This window comes from Hordeum vulgare, chromosome 7H, assembly GCF_904849725.1.
Source record: "Hordeum vulgare subsp. vulgare chromosome 7H, MorexV3_pseudomolecules_assembly, whole genome shotgun sequence".
Taxonomy (NCBI): domain Eukaryota; kingdom Viridiplantae; phylum Streptophyta; class Magnoliopsida; order Poales; family Poaceae; genus Hordeum; species Hordeum vulgare.
In genome coordinates this window covers 361,502,585-361,530,442 of record NC_058524.1, presented here as the reverse complement: position 1 = coordinate 361,530,442, position 27,858 = coordinate 361,502,585, and positions in this window count along the sequence as shown.

The following is a 27,858-nucleotide window of genomic DNA, read 5'->3' as shown; positions in this document are numbered from 1 at the left end:
CATTTCAAGAATTTGAAATATTTCTAAAAGAAATTTTCTGAAATAATTCCACTACAATTGTAGCAAATCACACATGATAGATGCGATGATCTTGCCAAGTGTCATTTCAATCAAAGTTGATTTGATTCACAAAAATATTCGAAAGTCCTCTCTATCCAGAACAAAACTTGAGCAACTTTACATTGCCAAGTGTCTCCTTTGGTGCTCAAATTTTGTGGACATGTTCTAATACCCTAATAATGCATCCACACCAAGTGGTGCTTCAAGGAGAATAGATCCACTTGTCCAAATCCCCTCAAAACCACTTCTGCCAATTTCTAGAATTGGAAAATTTTTCATTTTTAAGTTTTCCAATTGATCCCAAACTTTTTGGGCATTCTCTAATCCTCAAATAATGCGACCACACTAAGTGGTTCATTAGGGGGAATCAATTTGCATGGATAGATCTAGCGAAAACCAATTCTGCCCATTTCTAATGTTTATGAAGTTTACATTGGAAACTTACATCATCTAATCCCAAAATTGGTGATAAAGCTCACTTCTACCTATCATTCACTCCTGTTAAATTTTGCGGGAAGGAGAACAAGTTTCTTGCCCAAAAATCCATCAAATACCTTTCGTGAAATGGTAAAACCCCTCTTTTGACCACTTTCACTATTTGCCTTAATTTAACTTTTTACCACAACACCTATTGTCCAATTACCTCCAGTAAGAAACCCAGCCCCCAGGTCAATATATTGTGGGGTAGAACCCACATTTACCCCCTCTGGACAACAAATTTCACCACCCTCTCAATTTTTCTTCTCCCCTAAGGCACCTCTAGGTCCCCCTTCGTCTTTTGCACATTGTTTACTCACCCCTAGGTTCCCTAGACTCAAGTGGCCACGACCAAAGTGCCAAAAGTATGTCGTGGCATGTAGAGCTCGCGCTTTGGAGCGTGCTACAGTGCACACCCGCACTATAGCCAGCCCCATCCTGAGGCCTCGACCACCTTGTGTGCTGGGAAAGTTGTCCCCAATGATGGTCTTGGCGTCCGCAACAAGCCTCCTAGTCGTGCCCGTCCGCCCTCGCTTTCTTATGTCCCCTCTGGAGCTCGCTAGAGCGACGTCGTGAGCCTGGACAATGGTGGATCCGGACTCATCGATTTAAAGGCCTCCCCGCGCTCCCACTTAATGGTTGTCTCTCCTCCCCGCTCCCAAAAAACCCATGGACCTGCCCAACGCACCTCTAGTGACATCTTCCTCCTCCAACAGCCAGCATGGGCGTCACTCGGCTCTGCTCAAATTCGAGTGAGTTAGACCCCCGTGCCTCAGCTCTCTCCTCCTGGAGGACCCCCTCTACCGTGGCATCCCCCCATCCCCACTACATGCTATTTGCACATGCCACCATCCCCCCTCCCGGCAGAGCCATCACTCTCCGCCGCCCCTGCGGCCGACGCGGCCACCCCCGGGGGCGGCATGGAAAGGGCATCCTATCTGGCCACCGACGCTTCTCCTGGTGCAGTGGAGCAGCCGGAATCGCAGCACCCAACATCGACCCCTGTCTCCGATTGTTAGGAACAATATGAAGGCAGGGAGGAAAAGGGGACTGGTGGGTCCCACATGTAAGCGACTCTATGGTCGGGCCCCGCTTAGTTTAAGTGTACGTGCATTCTGGTGAAGAAATTTTTATTCAGGGGAGGTGTATTTCCTGTAATACACCTTCGGTGCTAGCGCTTCCCCTGCTCGGCTGAGCCATTGGGCCGACCTAGTGGCTATCTTGAACCCAGGGCGTGGGTTAGCTTGGATGTATTGGTATAATTCTTTTGCCATTTTCTACTCCAGAAAGAAGTAAACATATCATATTAAATTCAAACTAGCTCCAAATTTAATGATTGAAAATCCTACGTGTTTCTGAAATAATGGCCTATACAAAAATGTGCATTCTAGAGAGCTTTTTTGTAGTGTTCAAATTTAAATTCAAATTTGAATTATTCAAAGTCCACATTGCAAAATCTCTAGAGTGTCCAAATCAACTCCAAATGGAGTGATTCAAATTTCCAGAGGCTCTATAAATCATGCACTATTTTTCTAGCCATGGTTAACATTTTTTCCATGTTGTATTTTGGTGGGACCAAATAAATACCCCCCTTTATGATTTATTCCCTATTAGAAAAATCCCTAGATTATTCATCCCAACTCCAAATCCTATGAAACCACTTCCTAGATGTTTATAAAATCATGCCCTATTTAATAGGTGCATCCACTCATTCTTTATAAAAAAAATTCTCTAAACTTCTTATAGGGTCATCAATTCCTCCTATTCCACTATTCAAGAATCCCCAGTGCTTCAAATCCATTAAAACAAACTTTAGGAATTTTTTATGACCAGAGATGTCCAAGAAAAATAAAACTCCTATTTAAAGAGCACTTTTTATTTCTGCTTGTTGTGTTGCTTATTGTGGGTGTTTCCTACGATAGTTGCTTATTGTGGGTGTTTCCTACGAGAAGCTATGAAGACCTTGAATACTTTGTTGAACTAGGCAAGCAGCCCCTTAACCATGACTTGAAACCTTTTTATGCACTTCATATGGAACTTTACTTCATTGCATTTGAATCATGTTGAATCGGTGACCACCTTGGTGGGTTGTCTCTGATAACTCCTCGTTGATAATTGCACTTGTGCATGACCCTACCTTCCTATGAGTGTTGTGTGGATGGGAAGTAGTTAGAATGCTAGCAGTTGCTACTCTAATGGGATGGGAATATGCGTGGTGTCGGAAGAGAAATGATTCGAAAGACTTTTTGAAAACCCCATCGGGTGCCACGAATGCCTAAGGGAGATGCCGTGGAGCTAGGTAACCACTTTAGAAAGAAGTGGTGTATTGAGGAAAGTGAGTGTGTTGTTTTCGAAAATTGATTTATTTAATTTGCAACCATTACTCCAACCTTACATGTGCGGCCACGATACCACTTTATGGGACGGTGCTTTGTTGATTACTTTGGTTGATGCTAGCAGGGTGGTCACATTACTAGTGGTGGGAGTGGCCTGGTCACTCTCGATACAGGGTCATGCTAAGAAGGGCGACCATGGGCTATTTTCACAGACACCGGGCACACCGTTGAGTCCCCCCTTGGATGGTACAAATTGGAGCAAGTATCGTATGATGTACATGATGAGGTGCATGTACCAACGAGTGGACTCTTTGTTTGGTATCATTAGGGGAAGGCATTGTTCGGGTGCTTACCTCGGGTATGTAATATACTATGAGTCGTGGATGACATGGAAGTTCGTCTTGTATTGTGGGTATATCATGCAAACCTCTGCATAGTGTAAAACTATTCGAATAGCCATGTCCATGGTCAAGTACAGTTGGATGACCACTCTTGGTCTTTTCCCCCGGCAAGGCGGCTTGCCAGGGGCTTGGTCTTGATGCTTTGGCATCGAATTGTCTTCCAGCAGAGTGCTACCAGGCGGGGAGGACGTTGTCGTGTGTGCACAAGTCAAGGTACTAAGGGACTCGTTCTTTAGTACACCGACACCATATGAACAGGTTACAAAAATCAATATAAACAGAGTTCGGAACAACTCCACTTAACCATCATGTCGAGTCATGTGAATCAACTCAGGTATCTCCTCCCCCCCCCCCCACACACCAAGTTTTGTAAACACTTGACATAGCTTAAGAACCACCAACTAACTGTCCTTGACAGTGTATATGGCTATTCAAATAGTTTTACACTCTACAGAGGTTGCGCGCTGTACCCAAAGACTCGGAGTTTCCCTCATCTTCTTCGACGGGGTTTTCAAAAATTCGTTTCAAAATAATTTAGTTACCATCACCATGCATATTCCCATCACATTTGTGCAGCATCTACTAGCAACCTATCTGGTTCCCACCCACACAACTCCAAGTGGAAAGTAGAGTATTGGCAATGCAAGTATCAAGTATCAACGAGGAAAGTAATGGAGACTACCCACCAAGGTGGTCATCCTATCATCATGGTTCCGTTGCAACAATGTAGAGTGCAATATGGCATGCAAATATAGCGACAAAAGTGGCTATCTCTCTGTTCATGCCATGCAACCAGAAACTTGCTTCGTGATCTTGGTAACTCTTGGTTCCTCCAGGATGGATGGAATACAGAGTGTCATGGACTTTTTTATGGATCAAATTCTTGAGTTCAACTTTGTTGGGTACACAAATGTGATTCCCAAACCATACGACTCCCTGTTCATCCACTGAAAATCCTAGGGCCTTGTCTGCCTTGATCTTCCTCGTGATGCCTTCAATACTCCTTGTCCCTTCTGAGCTTCTTTAATATCATACATCAAGGTAGGCCTTGCTTCTAGGTTGGCCATAAATTCTTGTGTAACCAGTTACACACCAAATCTTTCAAGCTGGTCATAAAAAGTGGGTAGCCTTTCCTTAATCATAGCATTCAAGGAACAAGCCTTTCTCCTTAAGGCAACTGCGACCATGTTAGCATTTCCAGGGTGGTAGTGAACACTGAGTTCGTAGTCCTTGATTAAGTCCAACCATCTTCATTGCCTCATGTTCAACTCCCTTTCAGTGAGAATATATTTCGAACATCTCTTCCCTAGAAGGTAATGTCACCATGTCTTGAAGGCATGAACTAGTGCTCCCAACTCAAGATCATGAGTGTCATAGTTCTCTTTGTGAGGGCGTAACTGTCTGGATAGATATGTTCTGACTCTGCCTTCTTTCATCAGAACACCTCCAAACCCAGTTCTCAATCCATCACAATATATCACAAACTCATTGTGAATGTCGGGGGTGGACAAAACTAGGGTTGTTATCAATCTATTCTCGAGCTCCTAGAAACTTTCTTCACTCTTTGCCGTCCATTCAAACTTCTTGTCCTTTTTCAATAGTTGAGTCATGGTTTGGGCAATGCTTTAGAATCCTTTGATGAAATTGTGGTAGTCACCCATGAGTCGGAGTAAGCTTCTAACTTCCTTCACATTGCTAGGATATTGCGAGTCACTCACGGCTTCAATCTTGGCAGGATCCATTCACAATCCTTATGCAGTCAACACATGATACAACAATCCAACTTCATCCAGCCAGAACTCACACTTGCTCCACTTGACATAAAGCTGGTGCTCTTGAAGCTTATCCAGGACCATTCTCATGTGTTGCTTATGCTCTTATTCATACTTGGAGTAGAGGAGTATGTCGTCAAATAAGACAACAACAAACTTGTCCCAGTAATCTATTAATACTTTTTTCATGAGGTACATGAAGTAGGCAACGTCGTTGATTAAACAAAATGAGATGATAGTATACTCATACAACCCATATCGGACCACAAATGTCGTCATGGGAATGTGTTGGGGCCTGATCTTCAAGTGATAGTACCAAGATCTGAGCTCGATCTTGGAAAACACGTTGGCGCCATTTGTCTTATCGAACATGTCTTCAATCTTGGGGAGTGGGTACTTGTTCTTGATTGAGATTTCATTAAGAGACCGGTAATTGAGACAAAGTCAGCTAGTTCTATCCCTCTTTGACACAAATAATATTGTGATCCCCAAGTAGAGGCACTACGACACATAAATCTCTCTCTAAGCTGCTCAACCAACTGCATTTTTAATTCAGCAAATTCTTCAGATCTCATTCCACAGTGCTTCTTATAGAAGGGTGCATTAGCTCTATGATGAACACAATGTCACGGTCTGGAGGCATTCCAGGCAGCACATCAGGAAAGACATCTGGGTATTCCCATACCACTATCATTTGATCCAACTGAGTCCCCGATAGACAATAGACTTTATGGGCTTGAACGGAGGAAGGGTTGGGGACATACTTGACTTCAACTCCTTGGATATTGTTCATTGTAACGGTCCACTTGGCGCAGTCTAACGGATGTGAGCTTGGTTATCCAATCCATGCCTAGGATCACATCCAAGCCTTGCCACTTCAAGATGATAAGGTATCCTAGGAAATCTACCCCGTTGATGATAATCCTAACTCATTTACATCCTATCTTGGTTCTCAAAGCTGAACCAAGGGTTTGTACCAAAATTTGACATACCAAAGGTGCAGGATTCATACCACTCTCCAATCCAAACTTTTGTGTAACAAACGAATGTGAACCTCCATGATGACACACAAGTATAGGGGATCTATCTAGTCCTTTTGATAAGTAAGAGTGTCGAGCCCAACGAGGAGCAGAAGGATCTGACAAGTGGTTTTCAGCAAGGTAATATCTGCAAGCACTGAAATTATCGGTAACAAGTAGTTGTGTGGTGAGATGATTCGTAGCAAGTAGCAAGTAACAAAAGTAACAACGGTGCAGCGAAGTGGCCCAATCCCTTTTGTAGCAAGGGACAAGCCTGGACAAAGTCTTATAGGAGTTAAAACGCTCATGAGGACACATGGGAAATTGTGTCAAGCTAGTTTTCATCATGTTCATATGATTCGCGTTTGCTACTTTGATAGTTTGATATGTGGGTGGACCGGCGCTTGGGTACCGCCCTTACTTGGACAAGCATCCCACTTATGATTAACCCCTCTCGCAAGCATCCGCAACAACGAAATAAGAATTAATACAAAGTCTAACCATAGCGTTAAACTAGTGGATCCAAATCAGCCCCTTACGAAGCAACCCATAAACTAGGGTTTAAGCTTCTGTCACTCTAGCAACCCTTCATCTACTTACTACTTTCCAATGCCTTCCTCTAGGCCCAAATAATGGTGAAGTGTTATGTAGTCGACGTTCACATAAGAACACTACAGGAAAAACAACATACAACACCTCAAATTATCGAACGAATACCAAATTCACATGACTACTTATAGCATGACTTATCCCATGTCCTCAAGAACCAAAGTAACTACTCACAAAGCATAATCATATTCATGACCAGAGAGGTAATGAGTAGCATCAAAGATCTGAACATATAATCTTCCACCAAGTAATCCAACTAGCATCAACTACAAAGAGTAATTAACACTACTGGCAACCTTACAAGTACCAATCGGAGTCGCGAGACGGAGATTGGTTACAAGAGATGAACTAGGGTTTGGAGATGAGATGGTGCTGATGAAGATGTTGATGGTGATGAGCCCCCTCCGATGAGAGGAGTGTTGGTGATGACGATGGCGATGATTTTCCCCTCCGGGAGGGAAGTTTCCCCGACAGGATCGTCCTGCCGGAGCTCTAGATTGGTTCTGCTCAAGTTCCGCCTCGTGGCGGCGGCGAATCCTCCGAAAAGCCTCCTCTTCATTTTTTCCAAACCAAAACCGTTTTTGTAGCAAAATGGGGAGCCAAAGGGCCAAGTGGGAGCCCACAAGCCCCCTAGGCGCGGCCAGGGGGAGGCCGCGCCTAGCAGGCTTGTGGCCTCCGGCTGGCGCCCCTCTCGTACTTCTTCGGCCCAGTATTTTTTATAAATCCCAAAAAAATCCTCGTTGATTTTCACGGCTTTTGGAGTTGCGCAGAATAGGTATCTCAAACTTGCTCCTTTTCAGGCCGGAATTCCAGCTGCCGGCATTCTCCTTCTGCATGTAAACCTTGCAAAATAAGAGAGAAAAGGCATAAGTATGGTACCTTGAAGTGTAATAACAGCCCAAAAAGCGATAAATAACAACATGAAATCATGATGAAAAATGGACGTATCAACTCCCCCAAGCTTAGACCTCGATTGTCCTCAAGCAAAAGCCGAGATCAATAAATATGCCCACATGTTTAGAGAGAGAGGTGTCGACAAAACGAGATACGAACATGCAGGCATCATGATCATGATCAGAACAACAATACCATCATATTATCTCTTATGCTAAAGTGAAAATTCCTTCACAAAGTAATGCATGGATCAAGAACCTTACCAAGAATTAACAACCGATAGCCTTTAGTCATTGAAGCAATTGCAATTTATCATAACATCAGAAATAGTCAAATAAGAGCTTGTAAAGAAAATCCACATACTTAATCATCTTTTTATCTTCTACAATTGCTACAACTCACGTGGTACTCACGAGATGAAAGTTTCAGCCGAACACAGAGAATGATAGGGGCTTATAGTTTTTCCTTCCAACTATTTACCTCCAGGGTAATGTCAACAATAATAGTTCATGAATACTTACTTCCAAGTTGACATATGAATATAGATCTTTCCCTAGCATATGCCGTTAGCCAAGATAAAGGCGAAATAAGGAATTGGTGAAGATCACCATGACTCTTTCAAGGGAAAAAAGTAAAGGTACAAGACAGGCCCTTCGCAGAGGGAAGCAGAGGTTGTCATGTGCTTTTGAGGTTTGGATGTGCGACCTCTTAGTGTGAAGGTACGTCACTTTATATTGCCTCCTGTGATAAAGAACTTTATTATGCAGTCCGTCGCTTTTATGTCTTCCTCATCACAGGTTCTTACAAAGCTTATTTTCCACACACTAATAGATCATACATAATTAGGGAGAAATTTTAAATGCTTGCACCGATGACAACTTACTTGAGGGATCTTATTCAATCCATAGGTAGGTATGGTGGACTCTCATGGCAAAACTGGGTTGAAGGTTTATGGATGCACAAGTAGTATCTCTACTTGGTGCGGGAGTTTTGGCTAATATGAGGTGGAAGCAATCGTCACAAGCTAAGGGATCTCTATTCATATAACATTGTTCGGAACCAAGCAAACATAATTCATTATGTTGTCTTCCTTGTCCAACATCTACTTCTAAGCAAGTAATAGTTTAGTGAGTGTTCACAATCGTAGATGGTGTCCAAGATGATATATTTATATGTGAACCTCTCCTTCCTTATCACTTCCTATTAATTGCAACAATGACCAAGGTCTACGTTTGTCTACCCTCAACAAGTTTCAATCATCATTCTTTTTATATTTGAAGCCATCACTTCCCATAAGATCATTACATGATCTTTCATGCTTTTGTTCTTTTCTCATTCTTTTGATCATGGCAGGAGGCAAGGCGCTTAACTATGACACTCTTTATTATATGGCTCACGAGCTCGAATACATCGGGGGTGTCACAAAGCAAAACTCAAGCCTAAAACACTAAGACCTTTAATCTACTAGAGAAAGAGAAAACTGAAAAGAAAAAACTTAAAACAAAGGTAAAGGCAAAAGATGTGATGGTGATACGATACCGGGGCAACTCCCCCAAGCTTGGCACAAGCCAAGGGGATTGCCCATACCCATGCTTAGTTGTCTTCCTTTGGAGGTGATGGTGGTGGAGTTGTTTTGTCCTTTGATTCCAAGAGGGCCATCAATCTTTGATTTATACCTTGGAGATCTGTGATATGTTTCTCCAGCAAAACAACTTCACGAGTGAGATAAGTATTGCGAGCACGAGTTGTTTCACAAAACCTCAAGTGTTCAATCAAGGACGGAGACAGTAGGTGGAGGTATGGTTGGAGCAAATCCACTTCTTCAACTTCTTTCTTGTTGAACATAGATTGTACTTTGTCCCACGCATGATTCTTCTCCTTAGTTTTGCCCTTGGCTTCCGTGACTTCCACTCTTTTCAGATCAGCATCTACTTCTTCATAGACTTGAGGGAAATTGTTCTCCCCGACAGATTCCTGAGATGGCATCCTTGCTCTAAATCTGCGGCAGAAAACATGCTCGAAACGAAAATAGAGGAAATGTGTGTGATACGAGGGTGAGACCTTATGGGAGAATATATAATGATTTTTTCCAGACCAGATGGAGTACTCCGCAAGAAAACGGAGTCCGAGAGACACGCGAGGTGGCCACAAGCCCCCCACGCGCGGCCAGGGGGGCGTCCCCCGCCTGGCAGGCTTGTCGCCTCCTCGTGCGCTTTCTGGACTACTTCAAAATTTTCTATTTTTTGAAAAATTCCAAAACGGAGAAAAATTCCTAATGGAAAAGTTTTGGAGTCTGTTTACTTACCGAATCACATACCTCTTCGTTTCCGGAGTCTAAAACAGGCTGATAAATATCCCTTAGGTAGTCCTCCGGAGTTATGGTATTGATAATATTGCTTTCAACATTTATGGGAGTACCTGAGATATAATTCTTGATTCTCTGCCCATTTACCACCCTCAGAAAATTACCTTCCGTGTTGTTGATCTTGATGGCACCGGAACGATATACTTCCTCAACAATGTAAGGACCTTCCCATTTAGAGATAGGCTTGCCTGCAAAATATCTTAAATGAGAATTATATAGCAAGAAATAATCACCTACATTGAACTCACGTTCTTGTATCCTTTTATCATGCCACCTCTTAACATTTTCTTTGAACAATTTGGCATTTTCATATGCATGAGTTCTCCATTCATCAAGCGAGCTAATATCAATTAACCTCTTCTCACCAGCAAGTTTGAAATCAAAGTTGAGCTCTTTGATTGCCCAAAAAGCCTTATGCTCTAGCTCAAGAGGTAAATGACATGCTTTACCGTACACAATTTTGTACGGAGACATGCCCATGCGATTCTTATAGGCAGTTCTATAAGCCCACAGAGCATCATCGAGCTTCTAAGACCAATTCTTTCTATATGTATTGACAGTCTTTTGCAGAATCAGTTTAATCTATCTATTTCTTAGCTCTACTTGACCACTGGACTGAGGGTGATAGGGAGATGCAATTCTATGATTGACATCGTACTTAGCAAGCGTTTTGCGGAAAGCACGATGAATGAAATGTGAACCAACGTCGGTCATTAGATATCTAGGGACTCCAAATCTAGGGAAAATAACTTCTTTAAGCATCCTGATAGAGGTGTTGTGATCAACACTACTAGTGGGGATAGCTTCTACCCACTTAGTGACGTAATCAACAGTAGCTAGGATATGAGTATACCCGTTGGATTTTGGAAAAGGTCCCATATAATCAAAGCCCCAGACATCAAATGGTTCAATGACAAGTGAATAGTTCATAGGCATTTCCTGACGTTTACCGATATTACCTATTCTTTGACATTCGTCACAAGACAAGACAAACTTACGGGCATCCTTGAAGAGAGTGGGCCAATAGAAACCTGATTGCAATACCTTTTGTGCAGTTCTATCTCCCGCATGGTGTCCTCCGTAGGCCTCGGAGTGACACTTCTTTAGGATCTGTCCCTGTTCATGTTCAGGTACACATCATCTAATAACACCATCTACTCCTTCCTTATAAAGGTGAGGATCATCCCAAAAGTAATGTCTCAATCAAAGAAGAATTTCTTCTTTTGCTGGTATATGAAACTAGGTGGTATACATTTGGCAACGATATAGTTTGCATAATCAGCATACCACGGTGCACTACGTGAAGCATTGATGACATTCAATTGCTCATCGGGAAAGCTATCATCAATAGGTTGTGGGTCATCAAGAACGTTCTCCAACCTGGACAAGTTATCTGCTACGGGGTTATCAACACCCTTCCTATTGACAACGTGCAAATCAAATTCTTGTAGCAAGAGAACCCATCTGATAAGTCTAGGTTTAGCATCTTTCTTCTACATGAGGTACTTAATAGGAGCATGATCAGTGTGAATAGTGACTTCGGAATCAACTATGTAAAACCTGAACTTTTCACATGCAAACACGACTGCTAAAAATTCCTTTTCCGTAGTAGCATAGTTTCTTTGGGCACTGTCTAGAGTTTTACTAGCATAGTGAATAATATTCAACTTCTTATCAACTCTTTGCCCTAGGACAGTACCAACAGCATGATCACTAGCATCACCCATGATTTCAAAAGGTAAGTGCCAATCAGGTGGTTGAACAATAGGTGCAGTTATTAAGGCCTTCTTAAGTATTTCGAAGGCTTCCTCACAATCATCGTCAAAAATAAAAGGAATATCCTTTTGCTAGAGATTGTTAAGAGGCCTAGAAATCTTAGAGAAGTCTTTAATGAACCTTCTATAGAAACCACCATGACCAAGGAAACTTCTTATACCTTTGACATCTGTGGGGTATGGCATTTTCTCGATTGCATCAACCTTAGCCTTATCGATTTCAATACCTCTTTCAGAAATTTTATGTCCTAAGACGATGCCTTCATTAACCATAAAGTGACACTTCTCCCAATTCAAGACAAGATTGGTGTCTTTACATCTCTGCAAGACCCGATCAAGGTTGCTGAGGCAATCATCAAAAGAAGACCCGTAAACGGAGAAGTCATCCATGAAAACCTCAACAATCTTTTCACAAAAGTCAGAGAATATAGCCATCATAGATCTTTGAAAGGTGGCAGGTGCATTACATCAGCCAAAAGGCATACGTCTATAAGCAAAGGTACCGAAAGGGTAGGTGAAAGTGGTTTTCTCCTGATCAGATTGTGCAACAGGTATTTGGGAGAAACCAGAATAACCGTCTAGAAAGCAGAAGTGTGTGTGTTTAGACAGTCTTTCTAGCATTTTGTCATAAAAGGCAAAGGGTAATGATCTTTCCTAGTGGCTTTATTCAATTTCCTAAAATCGATCACCATCCTATTGCGAGTAATAATCCTCTATGGGCTCAACTCATCCTTATCATTAGGGACAACGGTAATACCTCCCTTCTTAGGGACGCAATGCACCGGACTCACCCAATCACTATGAGCAACAGGATAGATAATACCTGCTTCCAGGAGCTTTAGTATTTCTTTTCTTACTACCTCTTTCATCTTAGGATTTAATCTCCTTTGATGATCAGCAACTGATTTGGAAGCAGGATCGGTTTTAATCTTGTGCTCGCATAGAGTGGGACTAATGCCCTTAAGATCATTAAGAGTATATCCAATAGCAGCATGATGCTTCCTCAGAGTTTTTAGTAACTTCTTTTCTTCATGCTCTCAGAGGCTAGCACTAATAATAACAGGATATATCTATTTTTCATCAAGACAAGCATACTTAAGAGTATCCAGCAACTGTTTAAGCTCGAACACAGGATCACCCTTTGTTCGGGGTGGATCCCCAAGCAGTTCAACACGCAAATTATTCTTAAGGATAGGTTATTGTTCTAAGACAACTCTATCTATCTCATCTCTCTCATCCATATGCATATCACTTTCATGCTCAAGCAAGTATTGCTCTAAAGGATCAGTAGGAGGCACGTAAATAGAAGCTAAGGCAATAGTTTCATCCTTACTAGGCAACTCTTTTTCATGAGGTTGTCTACCAAACTTAGAGAAATTGAACACATGTGACACACCTTCAAAGCCAACAGTGACAGTTTGCTTCTCAAAGTCAATATGAGCATTGACAATATTGAGAAAAGGTCTGCCAAATATGATGGGACAAAAGCTATCTTGGGTGGTAGCAAGAACGAGGAAATCAGCAGGATACTTAGTTTTACCACACAAGACTTCAACATCCGTAACAATTCCCACACAGTAGATAGTATCTCTATTGGCAAGCTGGATAGTGACATCAATGGGTTCTATCTCGACAGGTGCAATCTCGTCTTTAATTTCCTCATATGAGGATTGAGGTATTGCACTAACACTAGCACCCACATCACATAAACCATGATAACAATGATCTCCGATCTTAAGAGAAACAACAAGCGTGCCAACAACAGGCCTATGTTTTTATCTAGCATGTGGTTTAGCAATTCTAGCAGCATCTTCACAGAAGTGAATTTCATGGCCATAAACATTGCCGGACGGGAGATCTTTGATAATAGAAATGCTAGGTTCAACTCTAATTTGCTCAGGGGGTGTAGGTGTTCTAATGTGGCCCCTACGTATCACAATTGAAGCTTTAGAATGATCCTTTATCCTTACAGGGAAAGGTGGTTTCTCAATGTAAGCACTGGGAACAATAGGATCATTATAGACAACAACTTTCTCTTCAACTGGATTGGGTTTAACTACATTGACTTCTAAGGGAGGATGATATTTAAACCACTTCTCTTTGGGGAGATCAATATGAGCAGCAAATGATTCACACAATGAAGCTACTATCTGAGAGTCAAGTCCATACTTAGCGCTAAAATCACAAAAAGTATTTGTTTCAACAAAGGATTTAACATAATAAAACTTGAAATTCATACCAGACTCCTTACCTTCATGAAGCTCCCAATCTTCAGGGTTGCGTTTAATTCTTTCCAATAAATTCCATCTGAAGTCAATATCTCTCTTCATAAAAGAACCGGTACAAGAAGTGTCAAGCATGGTGTGATCATCATGAGAAAGCCGAGCATAGAAGTTCTGAATGATAATTTCTCTAGAGAGCTCATGGTTGGGGCATGAATATAACATTGATTTAAGCTACTACTTCTCAAACAACAATGCCAGAAATTGACACGTTGACAAAGATTGGGCTTGCATTGGTTTTCCCCTTGAAGAGGAAAGGGTGATGCAGCACAGGAGCAGTAAGTATTTCCCTCAGTTTGAGAACCAAGGTATCGATCCAGAAGGAGGGTCTCGTCAAGTCCAGAGTACCTTCTCAAAAAACAAACAAACTTGCACCCAATGCTTCAAAGGGGTTGTCAAGCCCTTCAAGATTGTTTGCAAAAGTGAGATCTGAAGGTGGAAAGTGCAACGAAGTAAAAAGTGTAAGGCTGAAAATATGGTGTGGAGTAGACCCTGGGGGCCATAGTGTTCACTAGAGGCTTCTCTCAAAATAGCAAGTATTACTATGGGTGAACAAATTACTCTCGAGCAATTGATAGAACCGCGCCAAGTCATGACGATATCTAAGGCAAAGATCTAGCATATAAGCATCACGTCTGAGACAAGTAGACCGATACTTTCTGCATCTACTACTATTACTCCACACATCGACCGCTATCCAGCATGCATCTAGTGTATTGAGTTCAGGACGAAAAGAGTAACGCTTTAAGCAAGATGACATGATGTAGAGGGATAATCTCAAACCATTGAGGAAAACCCCAACTTTTTACCCTTGATGGCAACAACACGATACGTGCCTCGCTACCCCTTCTGTCACTGGGTGAGGTCACCACACGGTATGAACCCAAAACCAAGAACTTATCCCATTGCAAGAATCATAGATCTAGTTGGCCAAACAGAACCCACAACTCGAAGAGATTACAAGGATATGAAATCATGCATAAGAGAGATCAGAAGAAAGTCAAATAAGATTCATAGATAATCTGAACATGAATCCACAATTCATCGGATCTCGACAAACACACACCAAAAGAAGATTACATCGGATAGATATCCATGAAGATCATGGAGAACTTTGTATTGAACATCCAAGAGAGAGTAGAAGCCATCTAGGTACTAGCTATGGACCCGTAGGTCTATGGTGAACTACTCACGTATCGTCGGAGAGGTCATGGTGTTGATGGAGAAGCCTTCCGTGTCTGAATCCCCCCTCCGGCAGGGCACCAGGACATGCCCCAGATGGGATCTTGCAGAGACGGAAGCTTGCGGCGGTGGAAAAGTGATTACGATGCCCCCCTAATTTTTTGGGAATATTTGGGAATTTATAGGCGCAAGATCTAGGTCAGGGGACCTCCAGGGGGCCCACAAGCCTGCATGGTGCGCCCCCCTGGCCGCGGGGTGGGGGCTTGTGGGGCCCTTGGGGCTCTTCTGGCTTGGCCCCCAAGCTCTCTGATATTCTTCCGTCCCAGAAAAAATCTTTTTGGGGATTTTCTTCCATTTGGACTCCGTTACAAACTCTCCTCTAAAAGGGGTCAAAACATGGAAAAAACAGAAACTGGCACTTGGCAATGAGTTAATAGGTTAGTCCCAGAAAATAAATAAAAGGCATGCAAAACATCCTAACTTTGACAAGATTATAGCATGAAACCATCAAAAATTATAGATACGTTTGCGACATATCAAGCATCCCCAAGCTTAACTCCTGCTCGTCCTCCAGTAGGGAAGTGATAAAGAATGTATTTTTGATGTGGAATGCTACCTAGCATAGTTGTCCTTTGCAACTTCTTTCACGTGGCATGAATATTCAGATCCATACGATTCAAAACAATAGTTTTCTATTGACATGAAAACAGTAATACTTCAAGCAAACTAGCAAAGTAATCATGAACTTTCAAAATAACAAGGCCAAAGAAAGTTATCCCTACAAAATCATATAGTCTGGCTATGCTCCATGATCCTCACACAACTAATGTAAACATGCACAACCCCGGAATTGGCCAATTAATTGTTTTCGCACTCTTACTTTCTCAAACTTTTTATAACTATCACGCAATACATGAGCGCGAGCCATGGATATAGCACTATAGGTGGAATAGAGTGTGGTGGTGGTTGTGAGACAAAAAGGAGGAGATGGTCACATTAACTCGGCATATCAATAGGCTATGGAGATGCCCATTAATAGATATCAATGTGAATGAGTAGGGATTGCCATAGAAGAGATGCACTAGAGCTATAAGTATGTGAAAGCTCAAGAGGAAAACTAGTGGCTGTGCATCCAACTTGCTTGCTCACGAAGACCTAGGGCAATTTTGAGGAAGCCCATCATTGGAATATACAAGCCAATTTATAAAACGAAGATTCTCACTAGCATATGGTAGTGACAAAGCAAGAAGCTCTCAATCATGAAGAACATGGTGCTAACATGAAGCACAAGGGTGGAAAAAGATAGTAGCATTGTCCCTTCTCTCTTTTCTCTCATTTTATTTTCATTTCGGTTCTTAGGCCTCTTTTTTTTCTTTTCTCTTTTTTGGGCTCTTTGGCCTCTTTCTTTATTTCCTCACATGGGACAATGCTCTAATAATGATGATCATCACACTTTTTAGTTACTCACAGCTCAAAGATCATAATGATGATGACTCCATAGGAAATGCCTCCGGCAGTGTACCGGGATGTGCAACGATCTAGGATGATCATGCAATGGCAATATGAGAGTGACGGCACAAGTCATGAGACAGAACGGTGGTAGTTGCATGGAAATATATCTCGGAATGGCTATGAAAATGCCATAGTAGGTAGGTATTGTGGCTGTTTTGAGGAAGGAATTTGGTGGGTTTGAGTACCGGCGAGAATTGCGCGGCATTAGAGAGGCTAGCAAGAGTGGAAGGTGAAAGTGCATCTATACCATGGACTCAACATTAGTCATAAAGAACTCACATACTTGTTGCAAAAGTTTTTATTAGTAATCGAAACAAAGTGCTAAACGCATACTCCAAGGGGAAGGGTTGGTAGGTGTAAACCATCGCGCGATCCCGACCTCAACACAAAAGATGATAATCAATAGATCAATTATGCTCCGACTTCTTAACATAGCGGTTCACCATACGTGCATGCTACGGGAATCACTAACTCCAACACAAGTATCTCTAGATTCACAACACCCTACTAACATAACTCCCAATATTACCGAATCCGTGTCTCAAAACTAATTGAGAGGAATTGAAACTTTTCTTTCTACTCAATGCACATGAATATGGAGGATTTTTGCATCCTCTTTGGGTACCTAGCACACGGGACTACTTTCATAGCATAAGCCAACTACCAAATCACGCACCGCCGTGCTCTAAAGATATAAGTGAAGCACAAGAGCAAAAGTATCTAGCTCAAAAGATATAAGTGAAGCACATGAGCAAAGGTATCTAGCTCAAAAGATATAAGTGAATCACATGAGAAAAAGTATCTAGCTCAAAATACATAAGTGAAGCACATGCGCAAAAGTATCTAGCTCAAAAGATATAAGTGAAGCACTATGATCATTCTAGCAAAATCACGATGAGTGCATGTCTCTCTCTCTCAAAAAGGTGTGCAGCAAGGATGATTGTGACACAAAAAAAAGAAAAGACTCCTATGGTACAAGACGCTCCAAGCAAAACACATATCATGTGGTGAATAAAAATATAGCTCCAAGTAATGTTACCGATGTATTGAAGACGAAAGAGGGGATGCCTTCCCGGGGCATCCCCAAGCTTAGGCTTTTTGGTGTCCTTGAATTTGGCTTCGGGGCCTTGGGAATCCCCAAGCTTGAGCTCTTTCCACTCCTTATCTCTTTTTCCATGAGATAGTCACCCAAAACTTGAAAACTTCACAACACAAAACTTAAACAGAAACTTGTGATAACATTAGTATAAGAAAACAAACTACCACTTCTTTTGGTACTGTAGCAAACTTGAATTCCATCTATATTGATGATGGGCTACTGTATTATCACTTTCCCATGGCTAGTACCCCCCGATACTAACCATAGTTTCATCAAAACAAGCAACCAACTCAACAAAAACAAAATCTGTCAAAAACAGACAAGTCTGAAGCAATCTGTCTACTTCGTATACTTCTGGTACATCAACAAATCTGAAAAACTACGACGGTCTAGGGAAAGAGCATATAAATCAGCAGCAGGAAGAATCAACTCAAAATCTCTTTCTTAATAAAATGAAAAATCATCTCGTGAGCGAAAAGTTCCTGTCTTTTTCCAGCAAAATCAAACAACCATTACCAAGACTAATCATAAAGGTTTTGCTTGGCTCAAACACAAAAGTAATCAGAAAAAACACAATCACAACAGAATTATGAAAGTGTGGATGCAACAAAACAGAAATAAAAAGATAAATTCATTGGGTTGCCTCCCAACAAGCGCTATTTTTAACGCCCTTAGCTAGGCATAGAGGCGATAGAATCACGTATCGTCTTCTTTGGTGCTGAAACCATAAGTGGCCCTCATCATGGATTCATAAGGCAATCTTATTTTCTTTCTAGGAAAGTGTTCCATGCCCCTACTTAAAGGAAAATGAAATCTAATATTCCCTTCCTTCATATCGATGATAGCATCGATAGTCCTTAGAAAAGGTGTCGGGACCCCGATCCTAAGCCATAGGAATCCAGCCTGTAACACATCGCATTCCTTTGTGGTCTCACGCACGGTTAACTCCACGGCTGCAGCCTTACCTTAGCCGGGACCGTTTGCGTCTTTTGACTCACGTATGCGATAGTGTCGCTAGAAAACCAATGTCAAAGAACCCGGATCGACATGTCTAGTCATAAACCAAAGTGGCAGTTCCGCACAAGGACAGGCATACATGACCCAACAAAGCAGGTGTCGTTCATCAACGAACGTAGACGAGTCGTAGCAAGCTACAAGGACTCCATTACGTCGCGTGACATTTCCCCAAAGGGGACAGACACAACAGCTAAGAAAGACACATGCCGATCAACCAATGTGTCCGGAGCAGTAGCGAACTACCAAGGCTCGTTGGATCACAAAGGGGCATTTCCTTGTAAGGAGTGCTACTAAAGTTCACGACTACGTATTCGAACCCCATACATATCAAGTAAGACACACGTACGCATGGCATACCGATATGTATAGATACATCGATGGCATCACAACATAACCATAACCATACAAGCTTTATTTAAGAGGCTCGGAAGAGCCACACACATAATATTACACATTAAGGGTCTCTCGACCCATAATAGCAGTCACACAATTACAAGCCAGCGGAAGAGTTATAAACTGTCTGGGTACAGACAGAGCAACTAGAAGGCACATGGCCTGACTGTACTACAGAGCCGACGTAGGGCCGGATCGTAGCTGGGACACCAGCTACTCGTCGTCGTCGATGTCTACGAAGAACCCTCCATTAGGGTCATTAGCAACCTCTGCAACATTTATTAAGCAAACATGGGTACGAAGGTACTCAGCAACACTTTAGGATGACTAACTAGTCATGCAAGGTATCAAGAAGGTATTGTGGGGTTTCATGCGGAAAGCCAGCATTTGACTCGTGGCTAGACAACTTGCTTTTTGAAATTAGTTTTGACAACTTGATTTCTCGCACACGACTCCACTAACACCACAACAATACACTATCGTGGAATCATTCCGTCTCCATACAGAAATGCCGTCCATGACACTCACGCTTATCTTGACAATTTTATGGGTAGCCATTGAAGTTATTTATGAACAACATATGTCTCCAAGTAGTCCATATCCGCGGACGCGGCTATTCGAATAGATCATAACCCTGCAGGGGTGTCCTTCGTCACACACGCTCCCGCCACTTACCGCCATGTGCACGTCATGCACCTCGGCAACCTTCAAGCGGAAGCCCAGCGAGGGAGTCGGCCACGACCGTTAACCACACTAGTACCTAGTCCAGGTTTATCGCCTATCTGAGAGTAACCCGTACGGAAGTCCGGCCGAGGTTTCCGTCACGGCCTCAAACGATGTCCGCAGGGTTCCCAAGCCCACCATCCGGGTGCCACTTGGTACACCGTGCCACTGCCTACCGCATCACGGTCCACCTCTCAGGTCTGCACCATGCACGGCCTCCAGCATTACTATAAACACCAGAAACTACTTGCAACTCCTGGACCGAGTACTACGCGATTAATAGGCCGAGCGGGGTCATATTTCAGGCCCCAGCATGTGGTAGTATCTAGTCTTGGATTACATACACGGAACTCAGTTCCTAAGGACGGTTCCAATGAAACAACCCGCCATGTAGTCCTACACAGCCTTTCACCGGTACCTTTACCAAATCAAATTCAACACACGACCTTTGCTCACCGAACACATTCCACATTTCTGTTCATCTCCCAGATGACAGACCATACACAACTCTAAGCATAGCATGCATAGCAGGATAAGGCACATCATAGCTCAAACAACTACCAGGTATGCTAGGTTGCAAGGTTCGGCTATTTACTGTGACAAGGTTAAGTCATGCAAAGGAAGTGGGTCCAACTATCGTGGCAAAAGCAGTTGAAGCATTTGGTCCTAATGCAATAAATAGGTGCAGGGGCAAGAACATAGGAGTTATCGTGATGATCAAAAGGGTTGCTTGCCTTGTTGCTCAGAGGAGGAACGATATCCGTCAGACGGATATTCGGTGGAATCCGGGGGTGCGGAGCCTACCGAAATGAATGGCAACAATCAATAAAAATCATATGCAATCAAAATGATGCATGAGCATGGCATGAGAATGCAAGTGATAAGTTATTATAATCAAGATGTTTTAGGTTTAGAGTTGATTTGAATCACACTCGAATAGCAATTCAAACGGGTATTCTCGGATACCGGTTTAATTGATTCGACCTGATGCTCAGATCAACCTAATGTTCACATGCATGAAATGTCATGTTATGGTACTGATTTATCTCTAGGCAGTGTGTGATCATTGTATTTATAATGAAATTTGGATATTTTTGCAAATTCCATTTATAAAGTGATTAAAAGAATTGAATTATTCCTTATTTCACAATTTAAGGTTCTGTAACTTTTTCAAACATAGTTGAAAATAGCATAATCAGAATCCTTGAATTTTTCTGATACTTTTTCATATATAAATTATTTTCATTGGAGTTACAGATTAATTTCTATGATTTTTGCAATTTTTAGCAATTTCCTGAATTATTTTTATACTGGAAATTCCATTTATTGCATCAGGCTGACGTCAGCAGGTCAGCCGACCTGTGCAGGTCAAACCTGACAGGGGGGCCCCACTGGTCAGCCTCTCTGGGGCTAATCCCGCGCTGACCAGCCCCTAATTGGGGTTTGACCAGGCGTGGGGCCCTCTGTCAGCGACTGAGGGGAGGGCGATTACGCCCTAATGGTCGGCCACGTCGACGGCCACCGGAGGGGGGTCGCCGGCGACCAAACCCGCGACGGAGGGCTCGTCGGAGGCGACCTAGACGGCGCTGCACAGCACGAAAACGCACGTGGTTGGCAGCTACAGCAAGCTCGCGAAGTGGCCGATCTGGCAGGACCAACTGGGGAGGCTAGGGTCGCCGGAAGAGGCGTCGGCGACGAGCCGGAGCGGCGGCCGAAGCTCGGGCGTCGTCAGGGCTTTGAATCAGAGGGATCCACGCTTAGTTCTTAGCTGCTACGGCATCTACGCGTCGTCCTGGAGCTTCTGGTGCTCTCGGGAGGACGAGCTGGACATCGGAGGGCTACCGGCGACGAGCGGCAGCGGCGGTGCTCGTCGGGCTCCGGTGGAACTAGGGCTAGAGGAAGGGATCGACGGGGAAAACTTAGGGAAAACCACCGCATGCTCACAGGGGGTGCAGACAAGAGCTCAGACGGCTCGGGGAAGGCCTGGGGGCGACGAATCGACGGGAGAGGTCCGGCGGCCGGAGGAGGAGGACGACGGCGTTTCGGGCGTTGCAGGGCTCGAGGAGGCTTCGGCTTCTGCAGAGACGACCAGGGCGACGAGGCGGAGCTAATGGTGTGCTCGGGGAGGGAATCCTATGGCCAGGGGCACGGCCAGCTCGAGCTCGAGCTCGGCTCTAATGGCGGCAGCAGGGAGAAGGAGGGGATCCGGGAGGAGGGGAAGAACCAAGGCGGGGAATGGATAGGGGAAGCTCTGGGGAGCTTATCCCCGTCGTCGCCAGCACGAACCGGCGGCCAGGCAGGCACGCAGGTGCGTGGCCGCGCCGGAGGAGGCGGCGGCCACCTCCTGCTGCCTACTGGCGCGAGGGAAGGGACGAGCGGCGAGATGGGCCGGGCCTGGCTTGGGCGACATGTAAGACTTTTTCTATTTTCTCTTTTTTTGTTTTTGTGTTTTGCTATTTATTGCTTTGCTAATTATTTCAGCTCCAAAACAAAAAGTTAAAACTATTTTAGACCTCCTGAAATATTTATTATAATATCCCCACACATTTCCAAGACTTTCAACATTTTTGGAAAAATTATAGTTTCTGATTTCAAATTTTAAATTTGAAACCAGTGGCTTTTGCATTTATTTAAAATGCTTAAAGTGTCAAGAAAATAGTTTTCTCCAATGCTCATTTACTTTCATGATTTATCAGAAAGTTTGAACATTTCTTGAGGCCATTTTGGGTTCATTGATTTTGAACTAGTTGAAATTTCCTTTAATTGAAATGGTGGCTAGGGTTTTGAGTTTTTTTCCTTTGCCACTTTGTTGTTTTTGTTGAAACTTCTTGGATGCAAATGCAAAGAAGACATGAGCACAATGCTATCTTGGTTAAGGGTTAGGGATGTGACAACTCACCCCCACTCAAAAGAATCTCGTCCCGAGATTTAGAAGTCGTCGGCAATAATGCAGGATATTCGAGTCGGAGACGATCCTCTCTTTCCCAAGTTGCCTCCTTTTCAGAATGATTTGACCATTGAACTTTAAGAAACTTGAGGTTTCGACGTCGAGTGGTACGCTCAGCTTGATCAAGAATACGCACGGGGTATTCTGGGTAAGAAAGGTTATCTTGTAGATCAAGCGTTTCGTGGTCTACTTCACGGATAGGATCCGAAAAGCAACGCCTGAGTTGCGAGACGTGGAAAACATCATGAACCTTGGAAAGATGCGGAGGGAGTTCCAACTGGTAGGCAACTTCTCCTCGTTTGGAAAGAATGCGAAAAGGTCCAATGTAACGAGGAGCCAACTTGCCCTTGATACCGAAACGATGGGTACCCTTCAAAGGTGTAACCCGAAGGTAAGCCTTCTCGTCAACTTCAAAGGTCACAGCCTTATGATGACGATCATATTGGCTCTTTTGACGAGACTGGGCTGTTTTCAACTTTTCACGAATAATGCGAACCTGCTCTTCTACATCCTGGATCATGTCCGGGCCAAAGAGTTGCCTCTCTCCGGTTTCTGACCAATTAAGAGGTGTTCGACATCTTCGTCCAGAGAGAACTTCAAAAGGGGCTTTGCCCAAGCTTGATTGATAACTATTGTTATAAGCGAATTCGGCGAATGGAAGGCACTTCTCCCAATTCATACCGAACGAAATAACACAAGCTCGGAGCATATCTTCTAGGATTTGATTCACTCTTTCTACTTGACCACTTTATTGAGGATGGAAAGCAGTGCTAAACGATAAGTGAGTCCCCATGGCATTCTGAAAACTTTCCCAGAAGCGAGAAGTAAAGATACTTCCATGGTCCGAGTTAATTTCCAGGGGAACACCATGAAGAGACACTATTCGAGAGATATATAACTCTGCTAGCTGGCTAGCTGTTATACTCTCACGAACAGGAAGAAAATGAGCCACTTTGGAAAGACGGTCAATGACCACAAAGATAGCATTATTTCCATTCTTGGTCTTGGGAAATCCGGTAATGAAATCCATGCTAACTTTTTCCCATTTCCATTCAGGAATAGCTAAAGGTTGAAGGGTGCCAGCAGGCCTTTGATGTTCTGCCTTAACTCGACGACAAACATCGCAGTTAGCAACGAACTCAACAATTTCTCTCTTCATCCTAGTCCACCAGAACCTCTGGCGTAGGTCCTGATACATCTTAGTACTACTGGGATGAATGGTGAGAGGGGAATCATGAGCCTCCTTAAGGATTAACTGCCTTAGATGTGGGTTCTTAGGAACCACTGAACGATTCTGGAAGAACACCACACCTTGATCATTCATGGAAAATTCTTTAGCGTTTCGGCTAAAAATATTCTCCTTGATCCGTGATATACCCTTGTCACGCTTTTGGACAGCTGTAATTTGATCCTTAAGAGTAGGCTTCGCCACCAGGGTAGAAAGGAATCCTTGAGGAACAATATGAAGATTCAACTTCCGAAAGTCCTCATGGAGAAGTGGTTGACCTTGTTGTAGCATCAAATTGTTACAATAAGATTTACGACTTAGTGCATCGGCCATTACATTGGCCTTCCCCGGGGTGTAAGTTATCCCTAAGTCGTAATCCGAGATCAACTCAACCCACCATATTTGCCTGAGATTCAAATCCGGCTGGGTGAAGATATATTTCAGACTTTGGTGATCAGTGAATATTTCGCAACGATTACCCAGAAGGTAATGTCGCTAGGTTTTTAGTGCATGGACCACAGCTGCAAGCTCGAGGTCATGTGTGGGATCATTATCCTCATGTGGACGCAACTGTCGAGAGGCGTATGCGATCACATGACGATCTTGCATGAGAATGCAACCTAATCCTTGTCGCGAGGCGTCGCAATAGATAACAAAGTCCTTAGAAAAATCTGGTGGTAGCAACACAGGTGCGGAAGTCAGGCGTCTTTTCAGTTCCTGAAAACTATGCTCACACTGTGGTGTCCACTCGAACTTTTTATCCTTCTTGAGGAGTTCAGTCAGAGGCTTTGCAACCTTGGAGAAATTCTCGACGAAGCGGCGACAATAGCTCGCTAGACCAAGAAAACTCCTAACTTGCTTAACCGATTCAGGTTGAGTCCAATCAAGGACAGCTTGAACTCTCTCGGAATTGACAGCAATACCCTTACCAGAGATTACGTGGCCTAGATAGGTCACTTCTGGTAACCAGAATTCACATTTTGAAAATTTGGCATAAAGGCGATGCTCTCGAAGTTTCATCAATACCAGCCTTAGATGCTCGGCATGTTCTTGTTCATTCTTGGAGTAGATGAGAATATCATCGAGGTATACTACGACGAATTTATCCAAATACTCCATAAAGATTGAATTCATCAGTCGAGAGAAGGTGGCTGGGGCATTGGTTAAACTGAAGGACATAACGGTGTACTCATATTGGCCATAACGAGTAACAAAAGCCGTTTTTGGAATGTCCCCGTTCTTAATCTTGATTTTATGGTATCCCAACCTCAAATCCATTTTGGAGAAGACTGAGGATCCAGCGAGCTGATCGTACAGATCGTTGATCCTAGGGAGCGGATACTTGTTCTTTATGGTGACCAGGTTAACTGGTCGGTAATCTACAACCATCCGATCCGTTCCGTCTTTCTTCTTGACGAAGGGGACGGGACAAGCCCAAGGAGAAGAGCTAGGACGAATGAAACCCTTGTTCAAGGCCTCATCTAATTGCTTCTTAAGTTCGGCTATCTCCAGGGGTGCCATCTTATAAGGTCTTCTGGCTATTGGGACAGTTCCCGGAACAAGATCTATCACAAACTCTACATCTCTGTCAGGTGGAATTCCTGGCAGTTCCTCTAGAAAAACATCCGGGAAGTCACGGACTACCGAAATGTCTTCATGTTCCGGAAGAGGGTTGGCATTTAGGGAATAGAGCTGGCATTTGGCAACTCGAGTAGAGACATTTACTATCTCACCCGAGGGATGGGTAAGCTGGACATTTCTAGAGCGAGTATCAATCTTGGCATAGTGAGCTGACATCCAGTCCATGCCCAAGATGATATTAATATCCGAAGATTTCAACGCTATCAATGAGGCTAGAAAAACTAGCCTGTCTACTAGAATTTCATTGTCATAGGTTATCCTAGAGGTTTGCCATTTACTACCAGGGGTTTGGACAACCAATGGGATTGGCATATCACAAAATGACATGTTATGCAACTGTGCGTAACTTTCTGAAATGAAGGAATGAGAAGACCCAGTGTAAAAGAGAACAGACGCTGGGTGATGATTAACAAGAAGCATACCCAGCATGACGTCGGGATCCTCTGCAGCTTCTTTTGCTGACACATAGTTCACACGGCCACGTGCAGGAGTTGGCTTCACATAAAACGCTTTGCCCGACTTGGCCTGCCCGACGGACTTTCCGGGTTGCTTCGCACCCACATTCTGAGGACACTCACGGGAATAATGCCCTGGTTCTCCACACTTGTAGCATATCACCTGGTTGGCACGTGGTGCAGCATTGCTAGCTGGACCACCATAAGCTTTTGCTGGAGGGTTGGCCTGATTCGTCTGAGGCGCCACGTAGGATGGCCTCGGAGTGTATCTTGGCGGCAGAGAACTGTTTGGAACCCACAGCCTGCGTTTTGGAAACGCGGAACCAGAAGACGAGCCAAAGTCACGGGAGTGCTTCCTTGTGGCTTCGAAGTCAGTATGACCAGTCTCCGCACTAATCGCTTTGTTGACCAGGGCTTGAAAGCTTGCACACTCATGGAGGCGCAGATCTCGACGGAGCTCAGGGCTCAGACCCTTACGGAATCTTGCTTTCTTCTTGGCGTCAGTAGATACCTCCTCTGTTGCATAGCGGACGAGGTTACCGAACTCGCGGCTATATGCATCCACAGACAACTTGCCCTGAGTGAAGGCACAGAACTCCTCTCTCTTTCTGTCCATCAGGCCCTCTGGAATATGGTGCAGACGAAAAGCTGCACTGAAGTCTGCCCATGTGGCCACTGGTTCAGCGGGACGCATAGCTTCAAAATTCTCCCACCACAGATTGGCGGGTCCCTCCAGGAAATACGCCGCAAAGGTCACCTTGTCGGCCTCAGACACATTCGCAGAGCGAATCTTGCGTGAAATGCTGCACAGCCAGTCATCAGCGTCGAGGGGATCGACGGAATGATGAAACTTTGGAGGATTCAGCTTAACAAAGTCATTGAGGGACACTGCAGCATTCCTAGGCTGTCGAGCCGTATTCTGCTCAATACGCTCTAGCAGTCGGTTGGTCTCCCTTTTGTTTCTTTCTGCCTCAAGCATCACTTCTACCAGAGAAGGTGGGTGAGGCATTCCTGCGAAGCTTGACTACCCTCACCTTGCTCATGAGCAGGGGCACGGTTCAACCTGGTGAACACCATCCTGACAAACAAACTCATAGCTTAGACCAATATCATATCAATACTAACTATGGATTAAGAATGTACTGAACACACGGAATGCGGAAATGAATATCCGAACAACATGGTAACAAGCAACTGCTATATATACACCATGGTTCATGCACAGCCTTACATAGTTCAGTACAAACTTACTCGAAGAGGAAACTACTGAAATGGTGGAACTACTCATCAGAGTCTTACAAGCTTCCTATACATTATTTATCTAGGCATCCGGAATTCGTTTCACATTACTACCATACTCCACAAGTCACGCAGGACTGTGAACATACGGCTACTACCATACTATCCTTCCGCTCATAGATCAGGCATCCGCATAGAACATCTCATAGAGGTTACCTCCATGACCTGGAAGCTCAACCTGCGGATCAGGAAACACTCTAGCCTGAGATCCCTGGGATCCATAAGGACACGGATGTGGCCTTGGTCCCCTGACCGGTGGTAAGAGGGGTCCCCGAAGAGGTGTGACTCCTCCTATAGCTGGCCAGTTAACGTGAGCCGGAAGATGGGTCCTAACAGGATTCAGCATCTCCATCTCTCCATACCCTGTCTGGA